At 38.1% G+C, this 13,040-nt stretch overlaps 1 long non-coding RNA gene across 1 annotated transcript in view; it reads left to right on the forward strand.

Moving 5' to 3' along the window:
- Positions 1-11,929, forward strand: part of LOC102990584 (uncharacterized) — a 70,483-nt gene extending 58,554 nt beyond the window's left edge. The window contains exons 5-6 of the long non-coding RNA XR_447315.4: positions 10,255-10,310; positions 11,519-11,929. This is a non-coding gene — a long non-coding RNA (uncharacterized lncRNA). The remainder of the gene's footprint in view (positions 1-10,254; positions 10,311-11,518) is intronic.
- The last annotated feature ends 1,111 nt before the right edge of the window (positions 11,930-13,040 follow it).

Raw genomic sequence — 13,040 nt, forward strand, 5'->3', positions numbered from 1 at the left:
CCCGTTGCGGAGCACAGGCTCCGGACGCGCAGGCTCAGCGGCCATGGCTCACGGGCCCAGCCGCTCCGTGCCATGTGGGATCTTCCCGGACCAGGGCACGAACCCGTGTCCCCTGCATGGGCAGGCGGACTCTCAACCACTGCGCCACCACGGAAGCCCCAATAAGTGTTTTTAAGGGAAGATTTTTCTAGCTCAATAATTCTCCGTAAATGGTATGCACAAAGGTCAGTGGAAGATATTTGTTCTTTTAGGCCTATCGATTCCATTTAATTCCATTGACTATGAGGTTTCGTAGCTGATTTGAAAACAATGTCAAGAACATGGGGATTGTTCTTACTATAATTTAACTATTAAAAACTGTGCATCAAACACTTGTTGGAGGGCAATTTGTGCTTCATCGTCCGGTTGTAAAGTGGAACTGGAAATGTACACATTGGGCTATGAATTCGTTTTGGGAAAAAGACATTCTCTGTGTTAACCCCTACTCCTCTATTATAAAGAGGGTCCGGCAGTTGTATAATATCTATACCTCGAACCTTCTGTCAAGTGTGGAGGAGATTTACTTCTGCCCCCCACAGATCATAGCTCATACAGTCCCAAGAACATAGAAAATGTACCATCATTCTCCTTTCTCTGAGGATAACTAAGAATGAAGGCCATTGCACTCCTAAGGGGTTTTTCCTCTACTGTGCAATGATTATTATGAATCTTGCTGTTGTATTGAAGTCTACATAGAAGGTGTATTTGTATAAAGTAAGTAAGGTGGGAATGAGTTATAGCATGTACATTGTAATAGTTAATCTTCTGTGTCAACTTGGCTGAGCCACTATACCCAGATATTTGGTCAAACATTATTCTGGATGTTTCTGTGACGATGTTTTTGGATGTGATTTATTAATACTTTTAAATCAGTAACTTTGAGTAAAGCAGCTTGCTTCATCCGATCAACTGAAGACCTGAGTAGGGCAGAAGGCTAATTCCCCCAGAGGAAGAATTCTCTAGCAGATTGCCTTTGAACTTCACCTGAAGCATCGGCTCTTCCAGATTTTCCAGGAGACTACCTATGGACTCGAACTCTAAATCTTTTCTGAGTCTCCAGCCCGCCAGCCCCTTCGATCAGATTTCAGACTCAACAAATCTCCATAATCATGTGAGCCAATTCCTTAAAATGAAACTCTTACTATATATTTGCACTTCCTATTGGCTCTGTTTCTCTGGAGAATCCTGACTTCTATAGACACCACCCACAGTGCCCCTATTTTTCTTCCTGCTTTGATCAAGAACGAAAGAGAAAGACAAGCTTAAGAATAGGGAATTGATAGCTCTCAGTTCTGTATGTTTAACTGAGACATCTCTCCTGGGTTCCTGGTGAATGGGTGGACCTCTCCATCTAGATTTCTACTGAAAAGGCAAACTCATCACATTCTAAGCTTAACTCATTATCTTCTTTCCAGATCCTTGCTTTACTTTCTAGTTCATGACTCAAATATTCAAACTAGACTATGTCTTCAACTCTTTATTTCTTCCTTATCTATTATATCTACCTTTTCCCAGAAAGTTTTTATTGAGTACCTACCATGTGCCAGGAGCTATCCTCGACTTTGAGGGCAGGGAATGCTGTCAATCCAGCCTTTTAAATATTTCACAAATCCATCTTTTTCCTTCACCATTTCTGCTTTATCTTAGCTTGAGCTCTTAACCTTTCTCCTTGCACCACTGCTCCAACATTGCCTCCTTCTACGTCAAACCTCAGTCATTTGTACATCACTGTCATCAGTGTGTGTACTCTCTTGCCCCTCTCACTGTCCTGAGTTTTGCCATATTGATACTAATTACTTAATAGTCATTTAAAATGATTTACTTTCAAAAATAAAGTAAACCTATTTAACAAGGAAATTTAAAATGATTACCATAAGTGGAATCACTTGCCATAAATAGAAGGTAAAAATAAATATTATAATGCTAATTAAAAATAACAGTTAACATTTATTAAGTGCTTTTTGGGTCATGCTCTGTTCTAAGCATTCATTCACTTATCTTTGAAACCGTCTTAGGCGGTAAATACTATTTTTATGAAACCTCTATTATAGTAATGGAAACTAAGGCACAGAATGTAAATAACTTATTCAAGATAATTAATATATAGGAGAGCAGGGACTTGAACCTATGTGACCTGACTCCAGAGCCTACAGTCATAAGATGCTTTTTCTTTTATGTGATAAAAAAGATTGGAAGATAATGCAGAAGCAACCACTTTTCACAGGATTCCATGTTATTTAATGCTCAATCCACATATCACCTAAAATCATTTCCAATTCCAAGATATTGGAAAACACTCCTGTATTTAAATCTCCATAAAGGCCCTGGAGATTTTTTAAAATCTGAATTTGATCAATTTGATCTTCTGCTTCAGGTTTGAGAACAACTCCTTTAGAATATGGAATCACATTACAAATTCTTTGCTGGCACATAGAGCCCTTTATGATCAAGTTCCTGACTTGTAACAAGAATCTCCCCTTGCAGTTCTGCCACGGAGCTGGATCACATATTAACAGTTGCACAACTATGGTGTGCTCATTTATCTCATCATGCTATTTCTTTTGCCTGGAATACTTTCATTTTCCATTCACTCAGGGAACCTCTTCATTTTTTAAACCCCAGCATAAGTATCACACTCTCAGTAAAAGTTCTTTTGATTCTCTGGCCATCATTAAAATGTCTACAAATAACAAATGCTGGAGAGGGTGTGGAGAAAAGGGAACCCTCCTACACTGCTGGTGGGAATGTAAAATAGTGCAGCCACTGTGGAGAACAGTATGGAGGTTTCTTAAAAAACTAAAAATAGAACTACCATACGATCCTGCAGTCCCACTCCTGGGCAGACAAAATACATATCCAGACAAAATTCTAATATGAAAAGATACATGCACCCCAATGTTCATAGCAGCACTATTTACAGTAGCCAAGATATGGAAGTAAACTAAATGTCCATTGACAGACAAATGAATAAAGATGTGGTATATATATATACAATGGAATACTACTCAGCCATAAAAAAGAATGTAATGATGCCATTTGCAGCAACATGGATGGACCTAGAGATTATCATACTAAGTGAAGTTAAGTCGGAAAGAGAAAGACAAATATCATATGATATCACTCATATGTGGAATCTAAAATATGATACAAATGAATTTATTTACAAAACAGAAACAGACTCATAGACATAGAAAACAAATGTATGGTTACCAAAGGGAAAAGGGGGAGGGATAAATTAGGAGTTTGGGATTAACAGACACAAACTACTATATATAAAATAGACAAACAACAAAGTCGTACTGTATAGCACAGGGAACTATATTTAATATCCTGTAATAAACCATAATGGAAAAGAATATGAAAAAGAATATTTGTATGTATAACTGAATCAGTTTGCTGTATACCAGAAACTGACACATTGTGAATCAACTATACTTCAATAAAAACAAATTTTTCAAAGTTCTTTTGCTTCTCAAAGATAGTCTTCTCTGTGTTCTTAAGACATTGTGTACATCTCTCTTAATACGTAGTTTTCAATTAGTTTGCATTTTCTTCACTGACCATGTGTTGAGAGTAGGGGCGGTTTCACATTTATCTTTATACCCCACTGCCTAGAACAGTGCCTGGAATGTTATTTCAGTTTGTGTCTAGTGTCTGAGAGTGGCTGTGATATACCCAGACACAAATAACATACACTCGCACAGAGCTCTACAAGAAGTGTTGATCATTTAGTTTTTTTTTTTAATCTGCTACCAGAATCTTGACTCTAATACTTGGGTAGAAGCCACTTGATGCCTATATATGAAAACATTTTGAATGAATAAATGACCAGTTGACTTCTTGAGTGAATAAATGAAAGATTAGTTTAGGATTAGATGTTCTCAGGATATTGTGAAGGAAACAACAGCATGGTTATGCACCAAGTGGACCCTATCTGGGTACTAACAGTATTTATTAAGCACCTAGTAGCAGCCAGGCCCTGGGGAGCCCATGATGACAAAATAGCAACCTTGGCTGGATGGGGCTTACCGCATAGTGAGAAATAGCAACAATTAAGCAAGAACTACAGTACAGTGAGTTACATGCTATGGTGGAGGAAGAAGAAAGTGCAGCAGAGCATATAGCAGTGCCTGTTTCCCAGCCTCAGAAAGTCTACAGAAAGATTTCCATGGAAGCAATACCCATGCTTGGATCCCTTAGAGGGACAGAATTCAGCCCTGGGTAAATGTATAAGGTGAGGCTTCTTCCTAACAGAGGGCATGCTCTCCATAATACAGAGCACTTTACTCTTTGAGGACCAAAAGAAGTTGTTTTTAATGGTTCAAGGCAGAAGCAGATTCAAAAGGCCTGGGTTGGGGAGCTCCAGGGGTGTGGGAGAAAAGAGTGAGGAAGCTAAAGAGATAAGAAAAAACCTAGATCATAAATGGCTTTAGAAGATGGAAAATTTAACTGAGTCCTGAAGTCATTCCTCTTTTATATGTTGGACCTGTCAAATAGAACGAATTTCTACAATAAAGCAGGGTATAAAGGACTAAAGTCTTTCATACCAAATCATTTTTTTCCCCTCATGATCAGAAGTATGGGCACAAGTTAAGAGGTATTGACAAGACTCAGTAATGCCTAGCTACTTCTTTTACTACCACCACTACCCAAAGTACTAGTGTAGTAATCTAGGAAAGAATGAATGGAAAAAAGAAATGCTAGGATTTGCTAGAAAATTGGAGGCAGAGTCTTTAGGACTAATTGGATGTGTGGTATGAGGAAGTAAGAGTATCAAGGATGATGAGTAGGACCTAGAATAGACATTGCAGTGGATAGAGGTGCTATTCAACACTAAGGAACAGAGCTGGGATCAAGTCATCTTTACCATTTGACATATTGAATTTGAGGCACCTGTAGAGTATCCAATCGGTGATGAAAGAGGTGAATCAAATACCCTTCGAGTGTATGTGGGAAGAGTTACTTCCTGCTTTGAGTGGAAGTGAAACATAACCCCAGTGACACTTTCTGTAACGATGTTAAACATTCCAAGGCAAAAGCATCTTAGAACGTTACTATTTAATCGCCTCCACTGAATACCATGTGGATTTCATGAGAATTTATGGGGCGCTCTGTAATACCTTTGAAAAGCACCTAGAGAAGACTATAGGAGACCATAGTCTCTGCTAAACATACCCCCGAACAATAACCTTCAGAAAAGCTTAAAGTTTTTATTAAGGTAGCAAAATGGATTTGTTTTAGTTGTTTTGAAATTAACCACAAAACAGTAATCTATTTTGATTTTTTTTAATAGCTGAATGGCCTTTATGTTATTTTATTTTTGTATTTGTTCCACTTGCTCCATATCCTTTTATTTTATTTTATTTTTTAAAATTTTTACTGGAGTATAGTTGTTTTACAATGTTGTGTTAGTTTCTACTATAGTTGTTTTACAATGTTGTGTTAGTTTCTACTGTATAGAAATGTGAATCAACTATACATATACATATATCTCCTGTTTTTTGGATCTCCTTCCCATTTAGGTCACCACAGAGCATTAAATAGAGTTCCTTGTGCTTTACAGTAAGTTCTCATTAGTTATGTATTTTACACATAGTATCAATAGTGTATATATGTCAATCCCCATCTCCCAATTTATCCCACCCCCCTGCTTTCCTCCTTGGTATCCATACATTTGTTCTCTACATCTGTGTCTCTATTCCTGCTTTGCAAATAAGATCATCTATACCATTTTTTTAGATTCCACATATATGCGTTAACATACGATATTTGTTTTTCTCTTTCTGACTTACTTCACTCTGTATGACAGTACCAGTCAGTATTTTGATTTTAATTTTAATGTTTTGAATCACTTCTTTTTTTATTTCATGGAGTAAACTAAACAATTTGGCTGTTATTTTTAACACTAGATTATATCTTCAGTAAAAGAAAAAGTAAGCAGATGAATCACATACTATGTTAATCAGTGTGAAGGTAAAACTAATTTCTTGTCATTCATCTCAGTTTGGGGTTTTGCCTGCACCATTTTTAGGGAAGATATGTAGAAGGATGTAGAAGGAAATAATTAACCTCTATAGTACTGGCCTTGAAAACTTAAAATGTTGATGAATGTTAAAGCACCCACTTTTAAACCAATCATTCCCTTAGAATATAAGCTTGGTCATAAACTAACAGATGTGTTTTCAAAGAATGATAGCTTGCTTAAGGAAGGCATCTTACCATAGGGTGAGGGAGGATTGGAGATGTGGGTACAGGGGTAGGACTGGTGGCCTCTAATTTTTAAAATTCATCATTTTAGATCAACTAGCACCTAATGTCAAAATGATACAATTTTAAATCCAGAAGAGGGCATTTTGGCCAAGCTCCTTGTTTTACAGTGTTTTACAGCTGAAGGTCTGAGAGGTGAAGTGATTTGCCTAAGCTAACTTAACTAATTAACCGCCTGTCCTGCAATAAAATTCATGCCCCTTTGTTGCCAGTCCAATTTTATTTCTTTGGCATTGTAGTTGGGTAAAAAATCTGTCTTAGAGCGCTGAAGGTTGAGTATCTTGAAAATGAGAAATTTACCTGGACCTGTAAAGTTTATGCTTAATCAAGTCCATAATATTATAGAAATGCTTTTAGACCCAGTTCTACTAACTACACACATTTGTACAATAAACTTAACTTCTCAGGACCTCAGTTTCCTTATATGGTGACCAACGGCTTTGGATTACATGATATTTAAGGCGCTTTCTAGTTTTCTGATTCTAATTTCCCTTGCTAAAGACCCTGGAAATTTACAAGAAATATATCCTTTTCACAGTAATAATAGAATTGCCTTTCTGTAAATTTTACTTTTCATATATGTAAACTCTGCACAGGGCATAAGTAAGACTTAACTATTTTAAAAGATGCAATTACCATGGTTATGGCTAGATTTCTATCTTGGTAGTACTGTCCACGTGGATCCAATTTGAGAGGTGGGAAGGTAAAAAGCAAAGGAAGAGCTACTTATCTCTCTCACTCCCTGGACCCAAGAGTTAAAAAATTATCCCTGTCCTTTCAAAATTTATGCAGGAGAAAAAACAGAAAATTTAAAAATATATAATTATAAATGGCACTTTGATTCTGATTTCATTGTTTCTTCAAACTCTGCAAATTTTATTCTGGGGACTTTATTCAAACACATGTAATTACCTAAGCTAAGCAGTTTTTCATACTTTCAAAGCTCTTGCATTATTGCACCTGTATGACGGCTTTATAATTCAGTAGTAATTGAACAGCAATTATTTTTCATGATGCATGTACATTTTTATATCAGATTGTTGGCAGATATTCTTTATGATGATGTCGTTTTCACTAATGAGGAAATTAGAGCGAGTTATCTCATAGAGTGAGATGTCTTTTTCTGACTCTTTTCCTAGCTCTTGATATTGGATTTTAGAAAGTTTTTGAATTGCAAAGCAGCATATACAAATGGGAACGATGTTATCTCTGAATCCATGGAGCACAAGCGCTGTGGTGAAATATTTTATAGGGCTAGTAAGATCCTGTCTGTCTTGTCCATGTGATGGACTCTGATATTAAGCTTATATATGCATTTATGTATGTATTTAGTTTGTAAAAATCTCAAGAGAACAGAGACCAACCCTTTTAAGCTTTTCACAGTGCTTTGCCCAATATACGTCCTCAAATGACAGACTGACAACTAACGTACTCAGTAGTGTGCATAGGAAAAGAGGGCAGAGGGTTGGCATGATTTTCCAATGAACTGAGGCACCAAAATCAATCCATCTAGGCCATTTAGGACCAATAAAAATTCAACTTATTAGGCACTTGTTGTGTGTCAGGCACTCTGCTGGGATGCTAGGGATTCAAAGGTGAATAAAGTCATCTTTAATTTTCAATTTCCTCCAGTGAGTATATTATATATTTTAGATATGCTTTATACATATAACTATGATAAGATTACTTCCTTCATTCAAAAAATATTTATTTTATATCTGTTGTGTGCTAGAAAGCTGTAATAAGTAGGGGGGTCCCAGAGAAATAGACAGAGATTTGGCCTTCAAGGAATTCATAGTCTGATGGTAGAGACCAAATAAAAATACAATTAGGAAACAGTGACGGTTATTTTCATAGAAATATGCACAGGGCATCATGGGATAACAGGTGAAGTGCACCTGAAGGAGATTGTACAGAAGAGACTTTCTGGAAGAGGTAATGCCTCAGTGAAGTCTCGAGGTGCAAAGGGTGATACAGGTCAAGAAGGAAGGGAAGTACATTCTGGGAAGAGGGTGGAGTGGGCCACAGCAGTCCAGTGTGAAACCAAATTGAGAGTCTGAGAACTGCAGATATTTTGACAGTACGAGGGCACAGTGTGAAGAGAAGGAGGGGTGAGAGATGAGGGAAGGGGGGCAAAAGTGTGGAGGGTCTTGTGTCATGATATAGAGCTTAGATTTTATGCTGAACTCAGGAGAAAGCCATCCGAATTTCCAGCTGTGGGTTGTTGGAGTCAGAACTATATTCTGAAGAGCCACCAGGGGCATCTCTCCAGCAGCAATGGGAAGAATGGATAGGAGGCCATAGAAACCGGCTAGTAAAGGCGTGATCCGGGTGATAAATGATGACAGCCTATTTATGGGTGTTTTAATGAGGGTAGAAGGCAGGGTACAGATTAGTGAATCATGAAGGAGGAAAAAATTACAAAAATTTCTGATGGATTTAAATATCTGTGCTAGGGGAGGGAAAAATCAATCTTGACTCCCAGGTTTCTGGCTGGAGAAATTTCACAGTGCTATTTGCTGAGACACAGATGAGTGGAAGGGTTTTGTAGCGGGAGAGTATGTGGGCATGAAGAAGATAATGGACTAAGGTTTGATGTATTGCTTTTGAGAAGCCTGAGGGACATACTGAAATAGACGTCCAGAATATTCATATCTGAAGCTGAGGAGACAAACCTGGACCAGAGATATAGATTAAGAGTCATGTATTTATCGAGGCTAAAAGGAACCATAAGAGTGGTTGAAGCCATTCAGGGAGGGTGGGGAGAGTAAAACAAAGGTAGAACAAGGCAGGTAGAAGGATTTCAATATTTAAGTCAGAAAAAGAGTTGCTTATGTGGGAATGTAGGAAGGGAATGGGAGTGGCAGCCAGGGTGGGATTGCCTAGGAGATTTTGGAAGAACTGAAGAGTCAAATGTCAAGTTAGATAAGAAATCAACTGTACTTATGTAATTTAATAATAAACAAGGTATTGGTATCTCTGATGAGGGACCAGTTTCACTGGCACATCAAGTGCTGTACTGAACGTGTTTTCAAAGGGCTCAGAGCATGTTTCTTAATGCCTATATAAGACACCTGTATAAGAGGAGGGATTTATTCCCCTGAGGTGAGGGGACAATCAGATGATATTTGAGTTGGCTGTGAAGAAAGTGGGAATTTGCCTTGTGGAAAAGGTGAACTCTATGTAGAGAAACAGTGTGAGCAAAACCCTGCAGCCTGGTAAACATGGAGTATTTGGGTCCCTGTGTGGCTGGGTGTTCCTGGACTGTCACCCTTCTCAGGCCTGCAATTTTCCACATGTGCACAACCCCCGTCCCCCAACTGATCAGACGGAAGTAGAATCCAATTGGTAAGGGAGCTCCAGAAACAGAGTTTTCAGAGGTCAATCTCCAGTGATACAGAGCAAAGTAGGCAAAAGGCCCGAATGAACCTGAGAAAAAGTAATACTGGAAATGGATAGGAAGAGATAAACGAATAGACATGCCCTGGATATTGATGCCTAAGTGTGCTGATTGGATGGAATGGGCCAGGGATACTGGCCCCAGGGAGATGTATGGAAGGTGACTTCATCCCCTCCCTCCCTAGGTCCCCACACACACTTGGGTGAATGGCATTTAACTGGGATGGAAAATACGGAAGAAAAAGTACATTTAGCTTGAATTTGGGCATATGGTGGAAGTTACCAAGAAACGTTCAGGTATTCGGATATAGAAATATGGACCTGGGACATGAGAAATATGAGCCATAATGATGGTGACCTGGGAATCATCAATGTGTGGATAATCATTGGAGCCAACAGAATAGATGAGGTCATCCAGAAAAGGTGTGTGTAGTAAGTAGGAAGAGAAGACCACCAAAGACTCAACCCTGTGGGGACTTGACAGTTCTGGATTAGACATTGATAATATCTGTTTTCCTCAATCTAAATTCTGATGTCATTTTCTCCAAGGGTATCTATGTTAAGTAGGCAAGTGAAGTGGAAAACTGAGCTTATTCTGAATATTGGTAAGTATTCTAATATTTCTTTTTAAAAAGAACTTCTACTACTCAGAGAAAAAAGAGTTTGGATGGTTTAATTCTTTGTTTCCTTTTGCATTTTTATTCTTTTAACCACAACAAAAACCACACTGATGATTCGGGTTGACTCACTTCACTCCATCATCTAATTTCCAAATTCCTCCTATTGGGGGTTTGGCTTATAGTCATACCCAGTTAATCTGCTTTAAAGAAAAACCTACTTTGTACCTTACTCTGGCCTCTTCTACTGAGAGAAATCAGTGACTATTTCCTGAATCTCTTTGTGCTATGCTGACAGACCTCATTTAACACCCCGATAGCACAGAACATTTAGTTGTTGCCTTCCCTTACATTTGCAATTCATTCTCTGTGTCAATTCATGTGGTGGATATTATAAAAATCATTTTAAACCTAGTTTAACTTTTCTTTTTTAACGTTTGGCTTATTCATAATTTTATGAGCTATAAATTTTATTGCATTGTGAATTGCCTTTCCCATCTGCAGATAACTCTGAGGAAGTCCTTGGAGAAATTGCTTAGGATGTAGTAAAAAATGAAAAGAAAGGGACTTCTGTTGTGATGTGGTACATGTTAGGCCAAAATGTATCCTTGAGTAGAAAATGACCAGGGGGGAAAGACTTGGGGTCTGTAAATCGGTTTTATTTGAAGTGTCCACTCTGGCTGAACAGGTAAACTCTGCCCACGACGTGCAAAATGAATGTGAAATTTAATGCAATTGCATGGTTTGCTGAAACAAGAGCTCTAACGAATCCATATAAAGTCCTTCTCAGCTAAAGATGTTCTTCAGTGTGAATTATACTCTGTCAACAAGAACTAAAATAATGTGAATGTGCAAGTTCCTGTTTTTCTTGTGAAATACTGACTTAGTCTTGGTACGGAGAAAGGCTGGGGTTATTATGGTTGTACCAAATACTTATGGAATGTTTTAGGAGTCCCACACTCATATTTTATTATTAAGACAAAGGCAGAAATATGCAGAAGAAAAATTATATTGATTGGTTTCATGTTGGGCTTATTTATATTGACAAAGTCTAAGTGACTCAAAGGATATTAAAGAACGGCTACAATGAATTGGGGGTTCAAGTTCTTCTGGTTTGTTGATTCAGCACAAATATAATGTTATCCATCCTCTAGCTATTTAAACTTATTGTTTTTATATTTCCAATAATGTGAAAGTATTCCCCTTGAGAGTTTGGAGAGGTCAATATCAGAGTTAAGAAGTAGAAGATACTGCATTTGAGGACTGCTCATTGGTTTAAAACTTCACTCTTTTAATTTTGCTGTGTGGGGTACGTATTTTCACTATGTCCATACACACCAAACATGTCCTCATCGTAGGGCCTTTTCCTCAGCCCTTTCCTCTGTCTAGAATGCTTTTCCCCCAGATAACCGCGGATCCACCTTCCTCACCTCCATCAAGGCTTTGCTCCGATACCATCTTCTCAATTAGACCTAGGCTGAGATTCCTCTTTAAAATTGCTTACTGGTCCCCGCTCTACACTCTGTGGACCAACTTATCCTGGTTAGCCTGGGACTTTCCTGGTTTTAACATTGCAAGTCCCACATCCCAGGAACCCCCTCATCTAATATGCCTTACTCTGCTCAAGTTGTTAATTTATCTATCTATCTATCTATCTATCTATCCATCTATCCACTCCTCTTCATATACACCACACACACACACACACACGCACACACACACACACACACACACATTTAATTGAATGTTTCCCTATAGTAGAATTAAATGTTATAACAGCAGGATTTTTGCTCTTCCCCTCCCCCCCACAGACACATTCAAGGGCCTCAAAATAGTGCTCAATAAATACTTATTAAATGAATGAAAAAAATTATATGTCAGGGCAGATTAGTAAAAATTAGAATAGAAAGGCCACGTTAGAGTCTCATCTGTCCGAACAGCTACCAAAATGATGTTTTGATTTTTATCATTTTTCTCACTCATACAGGTAAGCGCTGAATGAGTCAGAGATTCCAAATGGCAGGAAACGTAATGCCTTATACACTGGTCATTTGAACGGAAAATTGAGATTTATATAATGAAAATGCTGATTCATATCAGAATTGTGCTGCAGGATGATCAGATTGGATAGTAACTTTCAGTCATGCTTCAGTCTGTTAGAGACACTAATAGAAAAATAAAGAAAAGAGGAAGAAACGATGGGCCTAACAGAGCATTCTAAAACTAGCTTGGCATCTTATTTGAAAGAAGGCAAGGCACAGTGGGTACTAGAACATTTAGATTCAAATTCAATCAACCAAAATGTGTGTAGGCACTTCTACGTGTAGCATACAGATATATGTTATCTAGTGTAAAAAAAAAAGAAAAAAAGGAAAACCAAATATAATCGGTCTGGATGTGTTATTAAGTGACATCAAACCAAGTACTACAAGTAGAAATAAGGATGTTAGCCCAGGAAGGTGGCGTGGTTTACCAGGATTACTTAGGAACTCAGGATGACTCCCTACAGGTCTTTATGATGGTTTCTTTCAGCCTCTGTCATGGCTAAGTCTCTTGTTACCTTTCTTTACCCTCCCTTCCCCTTTCTCATTTAAGCTTCTGAGGCTTCTTTCACTAGCCTTCACACCCAGTCAATGGCTGTACCCACTTTGCTTTCAGATATTTTTCAGATTGTCTCCTCTTTTCTACCCTTAGTGTTCCTTATTCAGTGTTCCCTCG

Source organism: Physeter macrocephalus, chromosome 6 (genome assembly GCF_002837175.3).
Source record: "Physeter macrocephalus isolate SW-GA chromosome 6, ASM283717v5, whole genome shotgun sequence".
Taxonomy (NCBI): Eukaryota; Metazoa; Chordata; class Mammalia; order Artiodactyla; family Physeteridae; genus Physeter; species Physeter macrocephalus.